This window comes from Equus quagga, chromosome 15 (assembly GCF_021613505.1).
Source record: "Equus quagga isolate Etosha38 chromosome 15, UCLA_HA_Equagga_1.0, whole genome shotgun sequence".
Classification (NCBI taxonomy): Eukaryota; Metazoa; Chordata; class Mammalia; order Perissodactyla; family Equidae; genus Equus; species Equus quagga.
In genome coordinates, this window is record NC_060281.1 from 37639573 (window position 1) to 37664668 (window position 25096).

The following is a 25096-nucleotide window of genomic DNA, read 5'->3' on the forward strand; positions in this document are numbered from 1 at the left end:
CTTCGTCAGTTTAAGCTCCCACCAGCAGGACATGAGGGTTCTTATGTCCCTAGTCCTGCAATAATTGATTTTACTGAGCTTTTCAATTTTGCCAGTCTAATGGCAGTAAAGTAATATCTCTTTTTACTTTTTATTTCTGTGACTACTAATGATTTTGGAATTTTTCGTGCAATCTTTCTTAGTCTTCATATATTTCTCTCCTAAATTGCCTGTTCTATCCTTTGCCCATTTCATTTGGATCTTGCTGATTTTCGTGGCCTCTTGCTATATATATTAAGCCCTTGCCATTTTTGGACAATTCAAATATATTCTATTATCACATTTATCTATTCATGTTTCTATTTGGTCCTTTATTTTACATATTCTTAATTTTAATGTAAGCAAACACTAGAATTATTTTAATTTATTGCTTGTGCTTTTGAAGTTCTTAAAAGTTCCTCTCTGCTCCCCGGCACCCAAGGATATTCTCCTTCATATACTTTCAATAGCTTTCTTTTTCACTTTCACATTTAAGTATTAAACTTCACAGCTCATTCTACTGTGTAGCCCATGTTAAGAACGACAGTAATAAAGTGTTTTGAAAACTTTTGTATCTGATTCTATCTCTGATATGTTTTTTTGTGGAACCTTCCACTCATCTCCATCCCCATCCCAACTCAGTTCTTGCCCCAGCACTCACAGATCTGAATTTCCTTCAGCATTTGGTAGAAGCAGGAATCTCTCAGGCCATATCTCCTCTTCTAGGAATGGAACCTTGATCTGGTCAGAGACAGAACTCAGATCTGGACAGCCAAAGGACTAGAGGGGGCCATTCTGTGTGCATGAACTTATCAGGCGGAGAGAAAGATCTGGCTACGGGCCCGTTCAGTCTGAATATCCCAAATAAGTGAGGGGCTTCTTTTTCATCAACTGAGATTCTGGGGAGAGTTGTCCTCAGACCCACTTTGCATGTCTGCTACAGCTGACACCACCTTCTCACATTGTGGCGCTTCTTCTGGTTACCTGAGGGATGTGTCACACACTGGCGTTCAGTACTGTTACATAAATTAATTATATTCCAACCTGTGCTTCAGGATTTCATTTCAGCTCTGTCTTCTCCAGAGACTCAAAATTTCCCATCTGGGAGCTTTTTTCAGGGATTCTTTAGTTCTCCATGACAACGTTTAGCACGACTAACTGAGTGTAGTGAGCAGACAAATGATGTTAGAATTACCTAGGAGTGTTGGTAAAATTAAGATTCTTGGGGTCCACCCTATATCTCTTTAGTTAGGATCATTACAAGAGGAGTTCTGGAATCTTCATTTGTAATAAGTCTCCCCGGAGGATACTTTTGGCCTCAAGGATTAGACTGTCCACTGTAACAAGAACGGGCTTATCAGGGAAGAACTTGGAGCCCCGGGGCGGTGTCTTACCGTCTGGGTAGCCTGCACCGAGCTCAGTGTGTTCCTTTGGCGGACATGCTGCTCTGTAAAGTTAAAGCATTTCATCATTAAAATCAAAGTCACCAAATTGAACTGCTCTGTGTCCATCAGAGATTTCCAGATTTACTCCCAAGGCGAGCTCGTTTTAATATAACGTCCCTTGGACCCCGGCGCTGTTGCCTCCCATGCTTCAGCGGGTCTGGAGCGGAGGCTTGAATTCAGCAGGCAAAACAATGATCTCTTTAGGAAAAATTGGGACAGTGCCTTTGGTGAAGCCGAGGTAGTAGGTGGCGCTAATGCGGTGATTTCTCTTACTCTCTGCCTCCCTCCCCGTTCTCGTATTTCTTTTCCTATCAAGTGAAAAAAAAGATTTATCTGGAAGTTAAGGAGTGATCTAATGAGGGGAGTTCGAAAAAAGTGGGCGCTTTCTGAAAGCACAGAAAGCATGCTGTATTTTCTCTATCATAATCCCCCTCATATTTTAATACAATTCCACAAAAACAAATAATTCAGCATTTTCTTAATGCTCAGCGCAAACACATTGGTTCTAATAAAAAAATAATTGCGAAAAGTAGAAGCCCAGTCACCGGGATGGCCGAGTGGTTAAGGCGTTGGACTTAAGATCCAATGGGCTAGTGCCCGCGTGGGTTCGAACCCCACTCTCGGTAGATTAAGTTTTCCTCTCCAGAATCATTCGTGGGAAAATACCAGCCTTTTTCTATCCGTTTGCGAAAACGTTACGCTGCTTTTTTGTCTTCAAGCCCAAAGAAATTGCCTCAGCAGGCAGTAATAAGAGCGTGAATTATTTTCCACCACGGTCCTATCAGATTGCTAAAATAAGAAACAACCCAGCAGTCTGCCTAATGAGATTTTAATACTCCAGGCCTTTCACTTCCAAGAATGGTAACGTGGTGGCCATTTGTCCCTCAGGCAACACAAAAGAAGCTCTAACTCTCTGTAGCCCCCAGGAAGTGAGAACCACCCGCGGGGGGATTCTCTTTGTTTCCAAATTGCTGTATTCAGAAAAGCACAACCCTGCCAGGGCTGTCCCTCCAACTCACTCTGGAAAGCATGGTTGAATCCTCCTCAGCAGAATGTGAGGTTTTTTGTTTTGTTTTTTCCATTGTGACTTGTAAAAATGGTCCCTTAGTGGAGTTTTATTTGCATTTCTCTGGTTGTACTTTTGTTGAGCATCTTTTTATGTCAAAGAGCCATCTGTATGTCCTTCTCTGTGAACTGCTTATTAATATCCTTTATTCATTTTTCTACTTAGTTGTTAGGTCTTTCTCTTACTATTTGTAGGAACTCTTTAAATGTGAGTCAATTAAACCTTGTTTTGATATGTCACAAGTAGTCCAGTTTGTTATTTGCTTTTGAATTTTGTGGTAATTTTGAACATGTACACTTGGGGCTATGCAGTTGAATTTATCAGCCTTTTCTTCTGGTTTTATGTCTGACTTAGATATGCCTTTCCCCACTACAAGATCAACAAGAGTAACAAAAGAACTCTATGATTTCTTCTAGAATGTCCATGATTTTTTTAATATTTAGATCTTTATTTGATTTTTTCCGTGTTTTAATATGCGAGGTATAGATCCAATGCTACTTTAGTTCCAGAGGACCACCAATAATCCCAACGCCGTTATTGAAGAGCCACATTCTGCCCATCAATTGAAATGCCAGCAGACTAAATTCTGTTCTAGTTAAAATCCAGAGAAGCAGAAGCCTGGCATCTTTAGGATGATTTGAAAGAGCGTGGACTTTGGAACTCAACAATCAAATGTTCTAATTCCGGCTTTCCCGCTGACTCTCTGAGCCTTGATTTCTTCATTTGTTAAATGCAGATAATAATCCCTACCCCATGGAAGGCAGTTGTAAGGTTTAAAGTATCTATCTATGTATCTGTCTATCTATATCTATGGAGAGGCAAGATTCATCCCTACCAAAGGTGGGTTTTCTTATCTTTGTTTCTTGGATGGGGTAGAGAGAGGATGCGTGGTGGTTTGTTTCTTCTGAAATGAGACGACAAAGATTTTACACAAATTGGAACTTTCTAAAGAGAAAACACAGCAGTTTCTTAGTGGTCAGTTAGCAACGCTGTTTAGAGTGTAATGCTGATGACACCAATGTCCGGGTTCCATTCCTATAGAAGTTAACTTATGTAGTTTTCCTCACAAGAGAGTCAACTGCAGATCCATGCCCATCTCTGCCACAGGGAAGATCTGAACCTGTTGTATCTGGCACTTGTTTTTATTAAATTCTTCTAATTGTCGGTGATGCTGGCAATTTCTACTTAACTCCAACCTCTGTTGTTGTTTCTTGAGTAGGCAGATTTCTACAATGGCTCCCAAGGTGCCCTTCCACTAGTATATAAGACCTGCACAATCCCTTGGACTGTGAATACAATTAGGGTATGTTATATAGCACAGTCAACTTTCAGAAAGGGAGGTTATCAGGGGTGAGCCTGACCTAATCAGGTGAGCCCTTAAAAGAGATTGGGCTCTTCCTAGAGTCAGAGACTGTAAATGTGAAAGGAATTGAGAGATTTGAAGTGAGGTAGAGTCTCTGTTGCTGGCTCTGAAGATGGAGGGGACTGATGGAATGCAGCTGGCCTCCAGGAGCTGAGAGCACCCAGCTGACAGTCAGTGAGTAAACAGGGATTCCACCATCACCGCGAGAGCTGGAATACAGTGCTGTGAAGGATTTTAGCCTTGTTAGATCCTAAGCAGAGAACCCAGCCACCCAGTGCCCAGATTTCTTACCTACAGAACTTTGAGTAGATAAATGGGCATGGTTTTAATCTGCTAAATTGTGATAATGTGTCATACAGCAACAGAAAACTAATAGATTTGTATTTTTTTTTTAAACCAAATAACGTAAAATGCAAAGATGGAAACGTTATAGCAGAAAATTGAACTGTGTAGGCTGGGGTGTCAAGTACCTCTGAGGGCCACTCTCCATCGAAATACCTTGCTCTCCCTGTCTTTTTCTTGGGGTCCTGCTGCTGAGGGAACTTCACATGCTTCCTTCCAATAGATATCTGGAAACTGATATTAATTTAGTTTTTAGATTAATATAAGCATATGTTCCCTAAGTGTGTAAGTATAATTTATATAGAGAGAAGTGTGTACTTGTAGATATTAATTTCACATCTAACACATAAAGTAACAATAGCTACCAGTACATCCCTCAAACTAATTTTTTTGTAGCATGCATCTTGACATTAGGAATGCAGCACTGGGGGAAAAAAACTAAGTCTCTACCCTCCCAGGCTTTCTAGGTAAGGAAGAGACCCACAGCTGTTTTGTCTTTTCAACAGGAAACTGATTCAATATGCTTTACTAGTCTGTTGATTTAAATTTAAACTCATCCAAAAATACCCTCACAGAAACACCCAGAATAATGTTTGACCAAATATCTGGGAACCCCATGGCCCAGTCAAGTTGACAGGTAAAATTAACCATCACACCAGTTTAGTATAAGAGAAAACAAGATTAAAAAATAAGGAAAAACAATTTTCACCAACCTTAGCATAGTAAGAATGAAAGAAACAGATGCAACATGTTTTTCTTGTTTAAATTTTTTTTTTTTTTTTGCGTGAGCAGGTTATTCACCTGGTTCAAAAATGAGAAAGTATTAAAAGGCATAAGGAAAAGTGTTTGGTGCCTCCTTTCCCTCATCTCCCCAGTTCTCACCAACACCTTTGCTTTAGCTTCTTATGCATCCCTCCTGACTTTTTTTATGATACTTGCAAATATGAACATAGTCTTATTTTATCTAACTTTTTTATTGAGATCATAATAGTTTACACCATTGTGAGATTTCAGTTGTACATTATTTCTTGTCTGTCACCACACAAGTGCTCCCCTTCACCCCCTGTGCCCACCCCTCAACCCCCTTCCCCTGGTAACCACTGAGCTGTTTTCTTTGTCCATGTTTATTTTATCTAACTTTTACATAAAATGGAAAATATTTAACCGTTATTCTGCAGCTCTTTTCTTCACTTAATATATGTAGGAGATTTCTATTTTATCAGTACTTAGCTTACAAATAGCACTTTCGAGTTTTCTTACTGCACAAAAGTGTGACATTTTAAAACAAGTTTACCCGTCCAGGAAGGAGCTGAATCTGAAAACTTCTTTTCCATCGCACCTCTAAAGGAGGGAATGGGAACAAAGTGTAGGTTTATTGGAACTAGAAGGAGGAGGAGAAAAGACATCCTTAATTTTTTTTGCCCTAATGAGGGACAAAACGCTTTTGGCCTAAAGCCATGTGGTATTCCCAGACACCTGAAGTAGGGGGCTTGGAAGCAGCTGGTGATAAAGGGAAATTATACATTCATTCAACAAATATTTCTTGACCCTTGCTCTTCAGAGTTAATAATTAGCTATCTATTATCTTTCAGTAAAGATGCTTAAGAAATAGCATTAAGTAAAAAACACGTTACAAGAAAGTTTTTAAAAGATGATAATCCCTTTTAAAAATGTACAGATACAGTATATGTATATAAATGTCCAGAAGTAGACACACAACAAAATGTGCTTAACACACATAAAATGTGTTTTGTAACACATAAATTTTCTTTTTTTTATTTTTATTTTTCCTTCTTTTCCCCAAAGCCCCCCACTACATAGTTGTATATTTTAGTTGTGGGTCCTTCTAGTTGTGGCATGTGGTACACCACCTCAGCATGGCTTGATGAGTGGTGCTAGGTCTGCGCCCAGGATCCAAACTGGCAAAACCCTGGGCTGTGGAAGTGGAGCGCGTCAACTCAACCACCTGGCCAGTGGGCCAGGCCCATAAATTGTGTTTCTTCTAACACATAAAGTATGTTTATCTTTGGAATGTTGCAATATACATATATTTTTTCTTAGCCATATATTTTTATGTTTTGACAGTAATCCTTGAAAATACTTCTATAATTAAAATGGGAAAAAAGTAAATTCAGAAATAAAGAGTGAAAAAACAACCAATCAATCCTTGGGATCTTTAAGCCAGATACCTCCACTACAATTGGGGGAAAATGAAGTAAATTATGAAATACTTAAAGTAAAACTTTAAAAAGAATCATTTTCCCTGGTGCTCAGAGTCCCTTACTTGGGACAGGAGTCATCTGACCTTCAGTCCATATTCAGTATTAGTGATAAAGAAAGTCAAAACAATAGAATATTAGAACAATTAACATTCCAGTTTACTATCAGGATTCTATGAATTTGCTTATCTAGATAAGGTCGTCACTCCCTGGTAAAAAGATAAATTTGCTCTTAAAAGGCAGTGGAGCACAGTAGTCAGAACAAGGACCCTGGGGCAGGCTGCCTAAATCCCAGTGAGGCTACCCCTTACCTGAGACCTTCAAAAGGAAAAGTGAGTGGACACATGGACACGGGAGGCCAACAATCTTGTCTCGCAATTCTGGCTTTGCACCTTACTCCCTCTGAGCCACAATGTCTTCATTATTAAAACGGAGCTAATAATCACTACCCCACGGAGCCGTTGTGAGCAGACACATACACACACGCACATACACACATACACAGTGCCTGGTAAACAGCAAGTGCTCAATAAATATTAGTTTCCTTGCTCCTTAAAGAAAACCGTTCTCTTCTTTTATAAACTATTCCTAATGAAAACGTTTCTGTCTACTTTCTGTAGCTTTTAAAATATTCTAGACATTCATTTCTCACTTATCTAAAAAGTCTGTATCATCTCAGCAACACTTGTATCAAATAGTCTTTAGATAGTCTCATTGGAACAAGCAATGTTTCACCCTAGAATCTTGGGCATAAGCCTCAGTCACGCAGTCCAACTTCGGTCTCTAGGATCCCCATGCTGTCCTTTTTCACCGCAATGGTTTTATATGTAGTAGGGCCAAACGGTTCGTCTTCTAGTGACATCAGATGATCGGATACCAGAGTGAGGAAGACCTCTCCACCAAACGTAGAGACTATGCCCACCAGAAACATTTGCTGCAATGACATTGTGGGAAAAAATTACCAGTGACAACACTTCCAGAGAGAAGAGGATTTTTATCAAAACTCAAATGTCACAGATAGGGAAGGAGCATGTAATAGACAAGGAAACACCCCTACAGAATAGGAGGCCCAGTAAGGGTATATTTGTAGAGATAATGGAAATAGGCACCTACATACTTTAGGAGCCAAATCAAAAGGCTGCTGATCTGTTTCTCCTTCAAACACACACACAATTCTCCTCTTCACTTTTCTCTGCCATGAAACACACCCATGGTCCTGGGCTCTAGAAAGATAAATGAACAGAACAAGGGGAAGAAGTCAGTTCTTTCCAGAAAATGCGACACTGCACTCGGAGTAAATGTGGGTGGCTGAAATCTCCAGTTATGCATGGAGAGTCCTCTTCATTGCGATTACTCTTTCTGCTTGGTTTTAGGCTCAGTTTTGTCTCTTCTGATAAGATGGTATCCATATGGCTTGGCTGAGATTTTAAAACTCAAACAGATCCAAAACACGCGGATTTGCAAAGGCAGAAGGCTCCTAAGAAATTAACGATACTGATGATTCTGGGGAGGACAATCTCTAAGTTTCAAAGAGTTTAACAGGACCCAGAGACTAAAGTGTGAGTTGCCCACATAAATTTTTACTATTACCCTACAACACATCGTCCCAGCTGACTTCCTGGGCATGCGACTTGGGCAGTTGCACAGGGTCCTGCCATCAGAAGAGACTTCCACTTGGTGTAATGCTATCCTGTCATCGTCTCCATGTTGTTAATAATTTTTGAACTAGAGGTTCACATTTTCATTTTGCACTGGGCCTCACAAATTATGCAACAGGTCCTTTCACCAATGAATTGCCCCAAGCAACTCAAAGGAGGTTTCAGAAGCACTTAACTTTTCTCCAAATTGTTTTTTTAGTTATGTTAAGAGATGCAATCACCAACCTCTCTGAACAGGTCAAACTCCACCACAAGAGCTATGCCTGCCCAGACAGGCTGAGAAGTGCTCAAGAGATGACCTTTGCTTCATTTCAATGTTAAGATCTCTGCCCCAGGAGGAGCTTAGGCCTTATTACCATAACATGTGATGTATGTGGAAGCATGTTTTCCAACTGACCCTGCACAAGCGAATATCCACCTCCCCCTTTTGAATATTCATTCCTCATCTGACATAAATGGCCCCTGCTTTCCCTTGCTTGGCTTTGGAAATGATTCCCAATGGTTTCTATTTGCTGCAAATAAATATTACTTTGTGTGACCAGTACTTCTGGCGAAGGCTTTGATTTCAACTCACAAGAAGCAGACCCACTGTAGTTCGGTAACAGCCCTACACATTGTCTTCTATTTTCTATTGTCAATAAAAAGATGGGGCTGGCCTGGTGGCGCAGTGGTTTGGTGCACACGTTCCACTTCAGCGGCCCGGGGTTCACCAGTTCAGATCCCAGGTGCAGACATGGCATTGCTTGGTAAGCCATAAAGAATTAACACCAATCCCTTGCATACCCTTCCAAAAAATTGAAGAGGACAGAACACTCCCAAACTCATTTTATAAGGCCATTTTATAAGGCCTGATACTAAAGCCACACAAAGACACCAAAATAAAACTATAGGCCAATATCCTTGATGAAAATATATGCAAAAATCCTCAACAAAATGCTAGCAAATTGAATCCTACAGCATATTAAAAGCATAATATACTATGACCAAGCAGGATTTATCCCAGGGGTACAAGGATATACATCATCATCAATAACTCTCAACGACTGTTCAATTAATTTAATACACCATATTAATAGAATAAATGATAAAAATCACATGATCATGGGGCCGGCCCCATGGCCAAGTGGTTAAGTTTGCACACTCCTCTTCGGTGGCCCACAGTTTCGCCAGTTTGGATCCTGGGCGCAGACATGGTACTGCTCATCAGGCCATGCTGAGGCAGTGTCCCACATAGCATAGCCAGAAGGACCTATGACCAGAATATACAACCATGTACTGGGGGCGCTTTGGGGAGACAAAGAAGAAAAAATACAAAAAAAGAAGATTGGCAACAGATGTTAGCTCAGGTGTCAATCTTTAAAAAAAAAAATCACATGACCATCTTAATAGGTGTAGAAAAAGCATTTGAGAGTTTTCAGGATAAAAACTCTCAACAAACAAGGTATGAAAGGAATGTGCCTGAACATAATAAAGACCACATGTGAGCCCACAGCTAACACCATTCTCAATGGTGAATAATTGGAAGCTTTTCCTTTAAGATCAGGAACAAGGCAAGGATGCCCATTCTCTCCACTTCTATTCAACATAGTACTGGAAGTCCCAGTCAGAGGACTCAGGCAAGAAAAAGAAAAGAAACGCATTCAAACCAGAAAAAAAAAAAAAGGTAAAATTGTTCCTGTTTACAGGTGTGATGACATGACTTACACAGAGAAAACTTAAGACTCCATAAAAAAACTATTAGAACTGATAAATGAATTCAGTAAAATTGCAGGATAAAAAAATCAGCCAAGAAAAATCAGTTGTGCCTCTATACGCTAGCAGTGAACTATCCAAAAAGGAAATTAGGAGGGGCTGGCCCCGTGGCCGAGTGGTTAAGTTCGCGCGCTCCGCTGCAGGCGGCCCAGTGTTTCGTTGGTTCGAATCCTGGGCGCGGACATGGCACTGCTGGTCAAACCACGCTGAGGCAGCGTCCCACATACCACAACTAGAAGAACCCACAACGAGAAATATGCAACTATGTACTGGGGGGCTTTGGGGAGAAAAAGGAAAAAATAAAAAAAAATCTTAAAAAAAAAAGGAAATTAGGAGAACAATCCCATTTACAACAGTACAAAAAAGAATAAAATGGGGCTGGCCCAGTGGTGTAGTGGTTAAGTTCATGCTCCTCTTCGGTGGCCCGGGGTTCATAGGTTTGGATCCCAGGCCCAGACCCACACACCACCCACCAAACCCATGCTGTGGTGGCATCCCACATACAAAATAGAGGAGGAGTGGCACAGATGTTAGCTCAGAGCCACTATCCCTCAAGCAAAAAGAGGAAGACTGACCACAGATGTCAGCTCAGGGCCAGTCTTTTTCACAAAAAAAAAAAAAAAAGAATAAAATACTTAGGAATAAATTTAAGTAAGGAGATAAAACACTTGTACAATAAAAACTATAAAACACTGGTTAAACAAATTAAAGAAGTCACAAAGAGAAAGACTTTCTGTTTTCATTGAGTAGAAGTCTTAACACTGTTAAAATGTCCACACCAAAGAAATCTACAGATTCAATGTAATCCCTATCAAAATCCCAATGGCATCTTTTACAGACATAGAAAAAAAATTCTAAAATTTATATGGCAGCACAAAGGACTCCAAATAGTCAATCAATCTTGAAAAAGAAGAACAAAGCCAGGGGCATCACCCTTCCTGATTTCAAAATATATTACAGAGCTACAGTAATCAAACGAGTATAGTACTGGCATAAAAACATACAGACCGATGAAACAGAGTGGAGAACTCAGAAATAAACCCACACATCTACAGTCAACTGGTCTTCCACAAGGATGCCAAGAATACACAATGGAGAAAGAATAATCACTTCAATAACTGGTGATGGGAAAACTGGATATCCACATGTAAAAGAATAAAATTGGACCCTTATCTTACATCATACATTAAAAACAATCAAAATATACTAAAGACTCAAATGTAAGATCTGAAAGTGTAAAACCACTAGAAGAAAACACAGGAAGAAAGCCTCATGATATTGGTCTTGGCAATGATTTCATGGATGTGACACCAAAAGCACAGGCAACAATAGCAAAAACAGACAAGTGTGACTACATCAAATGAAAAAGCACGGTAAAGGAAACAACAGAATGAAAAGGCAACCTATGGAACGAGAGAAAATATTTGCAAAGCGTATACCTGATAAGGGGTTAATTCTCAAAATATATAAGGCAACTCCTACAACTCAACAGCAAAAAACAAAAAAACTAATAGCCCCATTAAAAAGTGGGCTAAAAGGCCAACCCCAGTGGCCTACTGGTTAAGTTTGGCATATCCTACTTTGGTGGCCCAGGTTCAGTTCCCAGGTGGAAACCTGAAACCACTCATCTGTCAGTGGTCATGCTGTGGTAGCAGCTCAGGCACAAAATAGAGGAAGATTGGCAACAGATGTTGTTAGCTCAGGGCAAATCTTCCTCAGCAAAAAAAGAAGAAAATAGGCTAAAGAATTGAATAAATATTTCTCCAAGGAAGACATATAAATGGTACACAGGTGTATGAAAAGATACTCAATATCACTAACCATCAGGGGAATGCAAATCAAAACCACAACAAGATGTCACCTCATACCTGTTAGGAGGGCTATTACCCGTTAGGAGGGCTATTACCCAAAAAAACCCCACAAGTGATGGTGAGGTGTGGAGAAATGGAACCCTTGCACCCTGTTGGCAGGAATGACATGGTGCAACTGCTATGGAAAACAGTATGGAGGGTCCTCAAAAAATTAAAAATAGAACTACTGTATTCTAGCAATTCCACTTGTAGAGATTTTCCCAAAAGAAATGAAATCAGCATCTGGAAGAGACAGCACTCCCACGTTCATTACAACACCATTCACAATAGCCAAGATGTAGATACAACCTATAGTTCATCAAGTGGATAAAGAAAATGTAGTATATACATACAATGTAATATTATTCATCCTTTAAAATATGAAATTCTGCAATATTCGACTATATGAATGAACTTTGAGGATGTTATGCTAAGTGAAATAAGCCAGTTACAGAAGGACAAATATTGCATGATTGCACTTATTTGAGATATCTAATATAGTCAAATTCATAGAATTAAAGAATGAATGGTGGTTGTCAGGGGTTGGGGGAGGGGGAAATGGGGAGTTATTAATCAATAGGGATAGTTTTAGTCAAAGAAGATGAATAGGGGGCTGGCCTGGTTGCGCAGAGGTTAAGTGCGCACGTTCTGCTTTGGCAGCCCGGGGTTCACTGGTTCAGATCCCGGGTGCAGACATGGCACCAAGTGGCAAGCCATGCTGTGGTAGGCATCCCACATATAAAGCAGAGGAAGATGGGCACGGATGTTAGCTCAGGGCCAGCCTTCCTCAGCAGAAAAGAGGAGGATTGGTGGCAGATGTTAGTTCAGGGCTAATCTTCCTCAAAAAAAAAAAAAGAAGAAGAAGTTCTAGAGATCTGTTGTCCGACATTGTACCTACAGTCAACAATAATATATTGTACATTTAAACATTTGTTAAGAGGATACATCTCATGTTAAGTGTTCTTTCCACAATAAAAAAAGAAAAAGAGAAATGGATCAGTATAGCTACGGATGAGAGAAGGAAAGCAACTTAGTCCAGACACAGAAAATGCTACAGGAGGATGTGAAGGCAGAGAAGAGAGAAACAGGCTGAATACCTGTGATTCTAACTTCACTTCCCAGTGCTGTGTACACAGAAACACCATTCTGGGATTGCGGCCAAACAGTCCTAAAGCAGCATAGAGGTTCATCTTTCGAAACTTGAGAACTTGGCTGTGACTATTGCTACCAGGACAAGTTTTCTACTGAATTTAGGACGTATCCAGGATAATTGAGTATTTATCTGAAAATACGTGAAGAAAAGGTGAAAGATGACCCAAGGCATCAAACACATGTCTCTCAGGCATGTATATTGACACTGGGAGCACCAACAATTTGGGATTTGCAGCTTAGCTCCACATTCTTATACCTACTTCCTGAGTGAGAAACTGAAACTAAGGTAATCTGTTTGTTTAAGCTGACATAGGACATGACAGTGGTGATACTAAGAGCTATCTCTTAGTATCCTTTAGTTTTCAAACTGGGGTATGCATATCCCTGAGAATACAGACAGTTTCAAGGGAATCTATTTCCTGATCTTGCACTTCCACGTGGACTCAGTTGTGGCTGATCTGCCAGTAAACTTTCTGCTTTCCCACCTCCTCTTTTGTCACAACTCTTTTCTCATTAAGGAAAAAGGAGATAACTCTCAACCATCCCATATCTTATCCATCATCTTGCCCCAAGATGCAAAACCTCCTTGAAGCATCTGACAAAAGGACTCCAAAATAACGATGTCAGTGATAAAGTGAATGGCTTAAATGACTGGGTAACAAAATCCTTTTGCAACTCAGGTGGCTTCTGTTTATTACATTTGCTTTACACAAAAGTGAGACGTTCTAACCCAGTTGTCAGTAATAGATTAACAAAACTTTTTTTATGATATATTATGTGATTTTGGCATTAATACAGGAGTTAGAAAGATTAGAATTGCATTCCTATTTCAAAACTCCTTTAATGCCTCTTTTTTTTTTTTTCCTGAGGAAGATTCACCCTGTGCTAACATCCATGCCAATCTTCTTCTATTTTTTAGTATGTTGGACACCAGCACAGCATGGCTGCTAACAGAGTGGTGTAGGTCTGTGCCCGGGAACCAAACCCAGGCCACCAAAGCAGAGCACCAGTGGAGCTGGCCCTAATTCCTCTTTTTTATGTGAATATAATCTCTCATATCTATAATGAAAAATAGACATAAAATTGATGTTGAACTTGTCTCATTCTTGCAACAAAGAACATTCATCCATGGATACATGAATCAATTAGAAAATCTTAAGTCCCATCCATCTCATTAAGAGATGCATTTCCAATTCAATTTTAGTTTGTATGTCTACTAACTTATCAAAACATATAATACAGTCACAATTATTTGATTGTATACTTATAACTCTTAAAGCTATATGATCACTGGAAATTTTTTAAAAATTAAGTTCAATGTTTGTACTTTTTGCTGCAGAGAAGAACGACAGGGTAGATCAAAGCAGGTGTGTTACAAGAGGATGTATTTTTGTTGGCAGGGGAATGAAAATACGAGTTCAAGAGAAGGATGTAAAATTTCAAATGTTAAAGAAAATTTACTTTTTAAATGGACAGCCCATTTAAAAAATCATCACTGTGGTATTTAGATTCATGTAGAAGAGTGATGGAACACATTTTAAAATGTCACAATTTACAATGTCCTAGAAATCATTCTTTACAACTGTTTGAACTTATGATGTGAAATTTTTAGATATCAATCTAAAAATGTGCAAGGGGGTACATAATTTTTCAAAGGAGTATGCTTTCAAATTTTGAAGACTACTACTCTAGAGTAGGCGTTCTTAACATGTGGCATAACTTTACAGACACAGATTTAGGAGTTAGTCTTACTAGCTGTGTGACATTGGGCAAGTGACTCAAGATTCAGCTCAGTCTACCTTACATGTAAAATAGGGATAGCAACAATACCTCACCTACAGATAAAGCTGTCAAACTTCAGCATGTATCAGAATCGCCTGCAGGGTTTCTTAAAACAGATTACTGGGCCCCCACTCCCAGAGTTTCTGACTCAGGAGGTGTGGAGCTGGACCCTAAACTTGCATTCCTAACAAAGTTCCGGGTGATGCTAATGCTGCTGGCTCACTTTGAGAACCTTAGGCCTATCTCATAAGGTTGCTGTGAGGATTTAAAAAGTTAGTACATAAAGTGCTTAGAACTACACTGGCCCGTGACAGGTGCTAATACATATTAGCCAGGATAATCAGTTAGGATGGTACTCACTGCAACAGAAAATTCAACTCCAGTGGGTTAAACAGAAAGGAGTTAATATATGTTGTTTAACCAAAAATCCTGAGGTAAATCATCCAAGGTTGGCACCACTGTCCAAGAATGTCATGAAGTTCTCAGGCTCCTTCTACCTTCTTGCTCTTTATTCTGTGGCTTTCATCATTATGATGCATAATAGCTGCTGCTCCTCCAGGAATCTCGTCTGCATCCCAGATAGGAAGAGAAAAGGGCAAACAAGTACAGGGTAAAGAGTTGATGGAGCAGGCCAGCCAAGTCACACCCTCCTCTTTTATAAAGATTTTATTTTTTTAGAAATAAATATTTCCAGAAGCCCCTCAAAGTGACTTTCACTTGAATCCCAACAGTCAGACCCAGGTCACATGCCGCCCCAACTACAAGAGAGTCAGGAAAGGGAAGGATTTTTGTGTCTCTAACTACCATGGAGGAGGAAATCAAAGGAGAAGGGCATTTGGGATAAAGAATAGACAGCACCTGCCTAAGGTATCCATGAACACCCAGAAACTCATGCCAAGTATCAAGTGGATGTGTATTTTTCTGAGCCTTCATGAAATTTCTAGAGTCCAAAAACTAGGGCTCTCAAGCCCACATTTCTTGAGTCAGTCCAAATATTTTAACAAAAAGGATGTCCGTTCTCCTGCACACTCTTTCTCAGTCATCACATGAAATCATAAAGCCTGAGAGCATGGAAGCCTCTTAATTGCTGTCTCCCTTCCTTTTTTTAAAGATTCTACTAAACTTGTGAATGCTGCTTATACTATTTAAACACTCGTTTACAAGTAGCCCTACAGGGTATTTTGTGGTGTGTGTATATCTTTTAATGTAACGTCCCAAATAGAACATATACTTCTTTAAAAAAAGGCTTTGTATATTTTTTTCCTGTTTTATTTGCATAAAGTTGGGGAACAAGGAGCATTAACTAGAAATTATACGCCTCTGTCCTGAATTTCAGGCTGGCATTAATCATTAGAGATTTGAGTTCCCTGACAAAAGAAACTGGATGGATATTTAAAGAACAGAGGCAAGACTGGATTTTTTTTCTGAGCATTAGAAGGATTGCTTAATTCAGGACTACAACCTAAACCCTGAGGGATCTGCTTTCTTCAACATATCACTTTCATTTAATTGGAAGAAGGAAGGCCTATGGACAGAAATGTTTACTTCATCCTGTTCCTGAAAACACTTAGATCAAAGTATTCATTCTAAAGTGTCAGCTGATCAGTGGGTACAACAGGTTAGGGAATGAGTTCTGAAATTATTAATATATTAAAATAGAGAAAGTTTAAAGATATTTAAAAATGGCGCAAAGCTTCATATTCTGGAAAAAGTAAATTTAGAAAGTGAACATCTGCTAGAAGGCTCACTTCCTATAGCAGAGGAGTCAAGAGCTTGGTGGAAAGAGCCTCACCACTTACAAACTGGCCAAGAGGATGCTCCAGTGTGCAGAGAAAAAGCGATTTACAAAAAACAAGGGACATTTTTTAATTAATGAGCTAACAACTTATAAAGTCAACCTTTAAATGAAATTCAGTTTGGTTTTGTCCTAACAATGTTATACGTAACATAGTTCCTTCCGTGCCAAGCTTTCTATGTTAGATCATTTTTATTTTTGAATATGCAACCCAAGCTTTCTTTTGTAGCTGAGACATCCTGACTCTCAACAGCAGGTGTCCTAGTTCTCTTATCTGGGCCTTAACCTAGTTATGGTTTAAGAAAATTCAGAAAAGGTAAATGTCCACTTTCGAGGCTCTTTGATGAGAAATAAAAATTTTTTGAAACTTGAAAACTCACTGATTCAGTTGATAGTCTCAGTTTTTGGCATCTCTGCTCTTTAACTATCAGAATAGAGCAGCAGTTGGCATATTTATTTGGGGCTGTCATAAAACCATGTTAACATTAATATGAACAGTTTCCTTAAATATGGATCCTCTGGTGTCAAATGAGATGTGAACTCTGGTCGGATACTTTCTCAACTAGTCACATTCACAAGTTCCCTTATTAGGTATTATGGGTTGACCTGAGTTCCCCCAAAATTCATACATTTGAGTCCTAACCCTCAGAACCTCAGAGTGTGACCCTTATTTGGAGAGAGGGTCTTTAGAGAAGCAAAATGAGGAGAAGTTAAAGTGAGGTCATTGGGATAGGCCCTAATGCAATATGACTACTGTCCTTATAAAAAGGAGAAAGATGAAAACAGAGACACGCATAGAGGGAAGACGATGTGAAGAGACGTGGGGAGAGGATGGCCATCTATAAGGCGAGAGAGACCTGAAACAGACCTTTCCCTCACAGCCCTCAGAAGGAATCAACCCTGCTGACGCTCTGATTTTGGACTTCCAGCCTCCAGAACCGTGAGACAATACACTTCTGCTGTTTAAGCCAGCCGGTTGTGGTGCTTTGTTACAGCAGCCCTAGCAAACTCTACAGCAGGGAGTCTCTGACGTCGAACAAAAGTTTTCTCTCACTCCTCATATTCTCTCTTCTTGCCTCATGCAAGGACACTGTTATACAAGAAAGGCTGGGCTGTGGCTGAAAATTTTCACACTTACAAACACAGAGTGTGAGCAAAAGTGTTGTGTGCTACTTTCATTCTGTCATGTTGCTGAAAAGACATTGCTTCGTCATAATATTTTCTTTCCCTTTCCTACAGGCTGTGATTCAGTTTTGCCCATGTGGACAAGGACAATGCTCTGGAGACTGCAGAGCAGTGAGAAAAGCAAAGGCCCCTGGAGAACTTTTCGGAGAAGAGCTTCCAGAAGGCTGTGCCTTGCCTTTCAGAAGGACATTCATATGATAAATAAATTTGCTATCTTGCTTAAACCCTTGTTACTTTTTCTTTGGTGTACAAATCATACAAACAACCTAACTAATCTATGAAAGACAACAGAATAAGGGGCTGATAAGCGAGGAGGTGGCCAAAGTTTAACTCACTTACCTAGATTATACCAAGAGTCTCTTAACTGATTTTATTGCTTTTGGTCTTGCCCCTCTTCAACACATCCTCCACATTATAACTATAAAGTAATCGTTCTAACATATAAACCTGGTTATGCTATGTTCTCATTTAAAAGCACTGCCTAGGGTTGTACCGTCCAAAATGGTGGCCACTAGCCATATGGAGCTAATAAAAGTAATAAAAATTCAATAAAATAAACTCAGTAGTACTAGCCACATTTCACATGTTCAGTAGCCACATGTGGCTAGTGATTACCATGGTGGACAACACAGATGCAGGACATTTCCATCATTATACAAAGTTCTCTTGGATGGCATTGGGCTGGAAGATGCATGTCTAAGTCCCCCACACAATCTGTAAATGCTTTCTCTCTCCACACTTACCTGCTCTTATTATATACTTTAGCTAAGGTCACCAGGCTATTTCTCAGCGTGAATTTGTTTATAATCCTGCTGCCTGGAAATTCTCTCTCCTCCACCTTGTCCACCTGGAAAACAACAATTCATTTTTTAAGTGTTACCTTCTCTATACACATATACCCAAAAAAAACCTAGAGGCATTGAAAGCAGTTCAAGAATTAATTCTGAGCATACTTTCTCTTTTATCTACAATACCTGCAAAAAATAGAAGATCCAGGAGGTTCTTTTTTTTTTTAAAGATTTTATCTTTTTTCCTTTTTCTCCCCAAAGCCCCTGGTACATATTCTTAGTTGTGGCATGTGGGATGCCGCTTCAGCATGGCTTGACGAGCGGTGCCATGTCCGCGATTCTAACTGGCGATCCGAAACGGCGAAGCCCTGGGCCGCCGCAGCGGAGCATGCGTACTTAACCACTCAGACACAGGCCCACCCCATAGGAGGTTCTTTATACAAAAAGAAAAAAAGGGGCTGGCTCCATGGCTGAGTGGTTAAGTTTGCGTGCTCCCCTTCAGTGGCTTGGAGTTTGCCATTTCGGATCCTGGACGTTGACCTGCACACCGCTCATCAAGCCAGCTTTGGCGGCATCCCACATAAAAGAACTAGAATGACTTGAAACTATTATATACAACGATGTACTGGGGCTTTGGCGAGAAAAAAAGAAAAAGAGGAAGATTGGCAACAGATGTTAGCTGAAGGCCAATCTTCCTCACACACACACAAAAAATTCACAACCCAACAAACAACTTGATTAAAAAATGGGCAAAAGACTTGAACAGACATTTCTCCAAAGAAGATACACAAATAACCAATAAGAATGGGTAAAGATGCTCAACATCACTAATCATCAGACATATGCAAATCAAACCCATAATTGTATCACCTCACACCCATTAGGATGTCTACTATCAAAAAAACAGAAAATAAATATTGCTGAGGAGGAGGAGGAGAAATTGGAACCCTTGTACACTGTTGGTGGAAATGTAAAATGGTGCAGCTGCTATGGAAAACAGAATGGAAGTTTCTCAAAAAATTAAAAATAAAAACAGTATGATCCAGCAATTCCACTTCTGGGTATATACTTCAAGAACTGAAAGGAGGGTCTTGTAGAGATATTTGTATACCCATGGTTCATAGCAGCATTATTCACAATCGCCAAAAGGTGGAAGCAATCCAAGTGTCCATTGACGAATGAATGGATATAAACGCAGATGTGGTTGAAAGGGGTGTGTGATGAATAACAAGATACCCACTTCACATTTGTCACTCATTATCATATTTCTAGTTGCTGTTTTTTCCTGAATTGACAATTTGGTACACCCTGGTTCACGTATCTCATTCCCCTTTTCTAGACATTTCTTTCTTAATCAACATACTACTGAAGGTTTTCTTTGCAACAAATTTAAAAACCCAGATCTTTGCAATTACCATGATTGCTAGAGACATCATGCAGGAAATGGGTCCTCTTAGTTATGTACTGAACGAAAAGTTTGTGGAATGGTTGGGGGTCAGAAATCTTGATATAACTTGACTTTTTTATGTGGTAATATAAAAGTTAAAATGAGAGACTATAGCAGAAGCACTCCATTGGCTTAAAAGTTGTGAAATGTGAAACAAAATGGGGTCACTTATGTCTAAGGGCTTTAAACTGGAGCCGCGAAGCCATAAAGCAAATGGGGCTTACACACATCCTCACTGGGCTGAACGTGAACTTTCAAACTAAGTCAAGACACGAATATTCTGAGAAATCTGCAACTTGTCACAGTGACAGACCTGTCTCCCTCTAGCTAGCCCTAGCAATCAATTATGATTAGCCAAGATTAGCTTTCTGCCACCAACTCTAATGAACATTCTTTGTAATGCAAACCTCCCTCTTTTTCCTTTAAAAGCCCCTGCCTCTTACTCCCTAGTGGGATACTATTTGAGTTGCTACTCTTATCTCTGCTCCCTGAATTGCAATTCTTTGATCCCAAAATAAATGCCTCTCTGCCTCTCATTTTGGCTCTTTATTTTTAGGGTTAACAAAGTCAGAAACATAGGCTTTGCTGTCATATAGACATGAATTCAAACCCTTGGTTTTGAGACTTACTAGCTATATGACTTTGAACGTATTACCAGGTTAAACTCTCTGAGCCTCAGCTCTACCTCTGTGAAAAACGGATGTGCATCTCTCAAGCAGGGCTGTGAGGATTACATACCATTTGTAAAGTACTTAGTAGTATCTGGCATATAATTCCTCAGTAAGTGTTATTATAATCATTGCAACAGAACAAAGATCATTTGAAAGATAATTAAAAAATATTAGAGCTTTAAGAATATCACTGACTTTTTACATTAACTCCTAACAGAAAAGACACTGGAATTCTATCACTGAGTACCCAGCAGTGCCAGAAAATCCTTACAGGGATTTTGCTTTTGTGAAGAAAATATGGTTAAACAGAGAAAAGTATTGCTGAGTTCCTCAGATTAGATAAGGATAAAATGAGAACTATCTTCCTCTATCCATTTCTTGCATTATCCAAGTTTTGGACTCAGTACTTTGCTGGTAGATTTCATTCGAAGAATCGCACACACGAAATTAAGTGCTAATTAAGCCCGCAGTGCCTCGACTAGGCAGTGTCAGAAGAATGGTTTCTGCACAGAAGAATAAAGGTGAGATGCGCCTCTTGGATCTGACAATAGCCCAGTGGCTACCATCACCAGCTGCACATTAGCATCACCCGGGAAATTTAAAAGCTCCCCAAGCGATTCACAGTTATAGGCAGGCTTTGGAGATGGACCGCTACTGTCTGAGGACCACCTCCCCGCCGTCCCCCCACCCCCTCATAGCATTACACATCTCATATTTACCTGATGCCCAGAATCATCAAACAGTGCACTCACCACAGTCACAACACTTCTGCCTTCCGGGTAACGGTTTTCCACAAGGTACTATTATCCAGAGCAGGCGACCTCCTCAGCACCAGTCGCTCGAGAACCTGAATCTCTCCCTGCATGTGTCCCTCCCTCACAACCACACCCATAAACAGTGACTTATTACCGCCCGCGAGGCCAGGCTGCTTCCCGATGGACCTTCTCCGGTGGCGACATCCAGGCCTGCGCCATCTGCTCCCAGGCCAGATGAGTCTTAGCACAGTTGTCACCTTCATTCCCTTCCAAAACTCGCCGAAATTGCTTTGGGGTCTGGAGGCGAGGAGCAGGTGTTTATGTGCCTTCATCTTCCCTTTGTCACCTCCAGAATTTTGCAGTCTGCTTCTTCTGAGCAAGAACGTGGGCCATGGGTATACCGACTCTTGTCCCAGACTTAGGTTTCTCGACTTTGCCGAAGTCCCACCTTCATCAGGTTAGAGGCTCCGAAGCCTGGCCTTTCTGGAGCCGCCTAAAGCACCTGGCCTCCCTGCTTGGGCACCGGATTCGGGGTGTTGGTTCCCGAGATCGCGGAGGCCCACTTCCAGAAAAACAAGACCGCGAACACTTTAGCCTCTGGGGTCGCACGAACGGACAGGGGTTTACCTCCCCCAGCGTCATTTCCAGGGCTACTCTAGGAACCTGGGAGGTTCCTGCGTCTCGGTGGTTGTTTCTAGCTGTAGATGCTCCACGTGCTGGTCTCTCTTCGCCCTGCTTTGTAGCGGGGCGGGAAGGGTTTAGGTTTGACAGAGAAATTGTTTGAGAAAGCTTCAAAAGTACATATACAAAGATAGAGTAGTATAATGAATCCGATGTACGTGTACATACTTCACACCATCAACAATTATCAACTCATGGCAATCTTATTAATCTATGACCCAACTCTCATTCCTCCGCACAAATTGAAGTAAATCTCGGACGGATGTCATTGATAAATTTAACATAACCCGGACTAAGGTGAAGTGAGTGAGGCACTTGGCTTGGGCACAAAATTTAGGAGGCTGCCAAAAAGCTTAGAAATCGAAACAAATATTTTAAGGTAATTTTTTAAAATCAAAATTAATGCAAAAAATCCATAATGAACACCATTTCAAAATTTTTCATAGAGAAATTATCGACTTTTCCTTTTGCCTCAAACTCCTATATAATTGACATAAGATTAATATATACTTAAGTATCTCTAAAAGATAAGGACCTTTTTAAAGAACATAATCACAATACCATTATTACTTCTAAAAATGATAACAAAAACAAGATCACCAAGAATCTAATCATTGTTCAAATTTTACCGGTTGTTTTATATATTTTATAAATATATTCTATAATATAAAAAGCATATATGTGATAAATATGTACTCTTTTAAACAATTCATTGGACAAGTATGGTTCAAGTTTTTTGAATCTATAGTTTCTCTCTCTCTCTTTCTCCTTTTACTGTATTTTTAGAAGAAACTTGAAGTTTTCTACAGCCTAGATTTTGTTTCCCAGGGACTTTCAAGAATGCACACATCAGAAAAGTCCAGTCCCTCGCTCCAGTGTAGGGAAGGAAAAATAATCTTTCTGTCTATCCCTCTAAGCTCCCAGCTCCAGTCCCTGTAACGAATGGCAGAAACAGGAAAAAAACATACAAGTTTATTTATTATAAGTTGTATGTGACATAGGAGCCCTCATAAGGAAATAAACTCCCAAAGAAGCAGCTAGAGTTAAATGCGTAAATAATGAATCAGATAAAGAGCAGTAAAATTATGAAAAAATGACAAAGCAAAGGGACGTGGGCTAGCATAATTAGTTGGATAAAGTGACAGGAGGATAAGGGTTAATTTGTACAGATTTTCCTCTGCCTCAACTTTCCATCGTTGATAATAAGGATCTTAATTTCCACTTGGCATGAGGAGGACATTTTTCACACGGGAATTTTCATCCTGAAAAAATGATATCTAATTTGGTTCTCATACCCACTGTATAAATATCCACAGTTTCTTTATTACAAAGATAAGTTTCAGATCCAATGTATTTTTTTTCTTTTGATCAAAGGTTAATAAATACATCTCAGTCCCTTAGTGTAGATTTTGCTTTCCTGGAGAGGATTGTAACTGGAACTTTTCCTGGCTTATCCTACACTGACCAGCCATCTTTTGCTGTGGAGTTCATTGTGTCAAAGGAGGCTCACATACGAATGAAAGGACTACATACCACACTCAATATTATTCCATGGTATAGGGTCTTAAAGCTTCTGTCTATGATGAATTCTTCATCATACATAATTGAGAATTAGGAACGTGGATTCTTAATGAAGCATTTATTTATATTCACTCATTCACTTTGATATTATAAACTTCTAGGTTTTACAGAACATCTCAAGGAATTTTCAACCCAATACCTAAATAAAATGACTAAAATATAGTTAAAAGACAATAGCCAAACAAGTGAATAATATGATGCAACCCAAATATATACAAGCACTAGAGAAATAGTATCTGTGTCTTCTCTGAGTGGGGATCATTAAAAGTTGAATAAGATAAAGCTTTTCCTGAAAGTCATTCGAAATCATTAACACAGGGTATACCCTTTCTCCACTTCTCTGGTGCCAGAAGAAGGAGCTTTGACTAGAAAGCTTTCTACTTTCCTTTACAGTTAATTGGTTTCTCTCAAAACAGATCCTCCTGTTCAACAAAAGGTAGTTTTTATATGAGAAGTATTTTTCCACATTTTAAAAAATATTTGTAAAGACCTACTCCATTTTTAGATTATCTGTAAAGCTTGGCTTCTAACCAAAGGCTTTTCTATATCATTATGCTGCTAAAGCTTCTTCATCCTATGTGTTCACCAGCCAGTGTTCACTAAGGACAGAGTTTGCCATAAGCTTATCCTGTCTCTCCTACAGAGTTTCCCAAATGCCTCTCTAAATGGTTATCAAGCTCACAGCCTTGTCTGCAATCACATATAAAGAAGCATTCCAATTTTGTCTGCTAGATATCTCTTCCAGGTAGTTCAATTTTCATAGAAATTTCTTGTTTTGTAGCCAATTCTGCATTCTTGTTCCTTGCTTTCCCACCTGAAGAGTTCGCCATGTAAGTAGTCACCGTCCACTCTAATAGGGTAACAACCTCCTTCTCCCCCTCCCACAGGCAACATGCATTAGAAGCCCTTTCAAACAATACATGGGCAGGGTTATAAGTCAAATAAGAACCCAGGAGAAGAGGTGGGTGTTAAAGATTGAGAGAAAAAAGTTAGAAATATCTGTGGAAAAAATGAACAAGAGGGAGAGAGAAACAGAGTATGATGCCTGGGGTATGAAGCTTATGTGAACAAAAGAACAATAGGAAAGAAGTAGGAAGGGGAAGCTCTCTTAGCTAGTGGTAATGGTGGGTAATGCAACCAGGATGGAGTGGTGGGACAAAAAGAAAATCAAGGAATATGGACAGTGATAAGATATAAAAAGAAAAACAAGGGTCATAATCAGTGGAATGAGTACAGAGAAAAGATTATTATGTCTGTGGGTAAAATAGGAAAGAAAAGAGAGAAATACGGTATTTGCCAATCAGATAGAAGAGTAAAAGGGTCAGGGTCTGTGAAGGGGTAAACTCTGTAGACTGGTTTCTGATGGGTAAACTCATTGTGCAGTAAGCCAATCAAAAACTCAGGAGTCATTTACAATGTTCCTAATGTCAAGGTCTTCTCTTATACTCCGTTAACCGCCTAAACTCCTTTAAACTTTACTTTGCTTCAAATATGGGCCACGACTTTGATATACTCTTTTTTTGACTCAATCTTCTTGGCCTTTCTC

At 39.7% G+C, this 25096-nt stretch overlaps 1 long non-coding RNA gene and 1 other non-coding gene across 4 annotated transcripts; one reads left to right on the plus strand and one right to left on the minus strand.

The window, feature by feature from the left end:
• Positions 1 to 2006: 2006 nt before the first annotated feature.
• TRNAL-UAA (transfer RNA leucine (anticodon UAA)) lies at positions 2007 to 2089 on the plus strand. The gene has a single exon. It is a non-coding gene; the product is annotated as a tRNA-Leu (tRNA).
• Positions 2090 to 5343: 3254 nt separating this feature from the next.
• Positions 5344 to 21852, minus strand: LOC124226321 (uncharacterized). 3 transcript variants are annotated; one of them, XR_006885268.1, is made up of 5 exons: positions 21443 to 21852; positions 18371 to 18474; positions 15008 to 15215; positions 7571 to 7676; positions 5344 to 7387 (listed from the first exon to the last, which is right to left on the minus strand). It is a non-coding gene; the product is annotated as an uncharacterized LOC124226321 (long non-coding RNA). The 3 variants fall into 3 exon arrangements; XR_006885266.1 differs by having other exon boundaries at positions 21286 to 21852; XR_006885267.1 differs by having other exon boundaries at positions 7567 to 7676; positions 21286 to 21852.
• Between the last annotated feature and the right edge of the window lie 3244 nt (positions 21853 to 25096).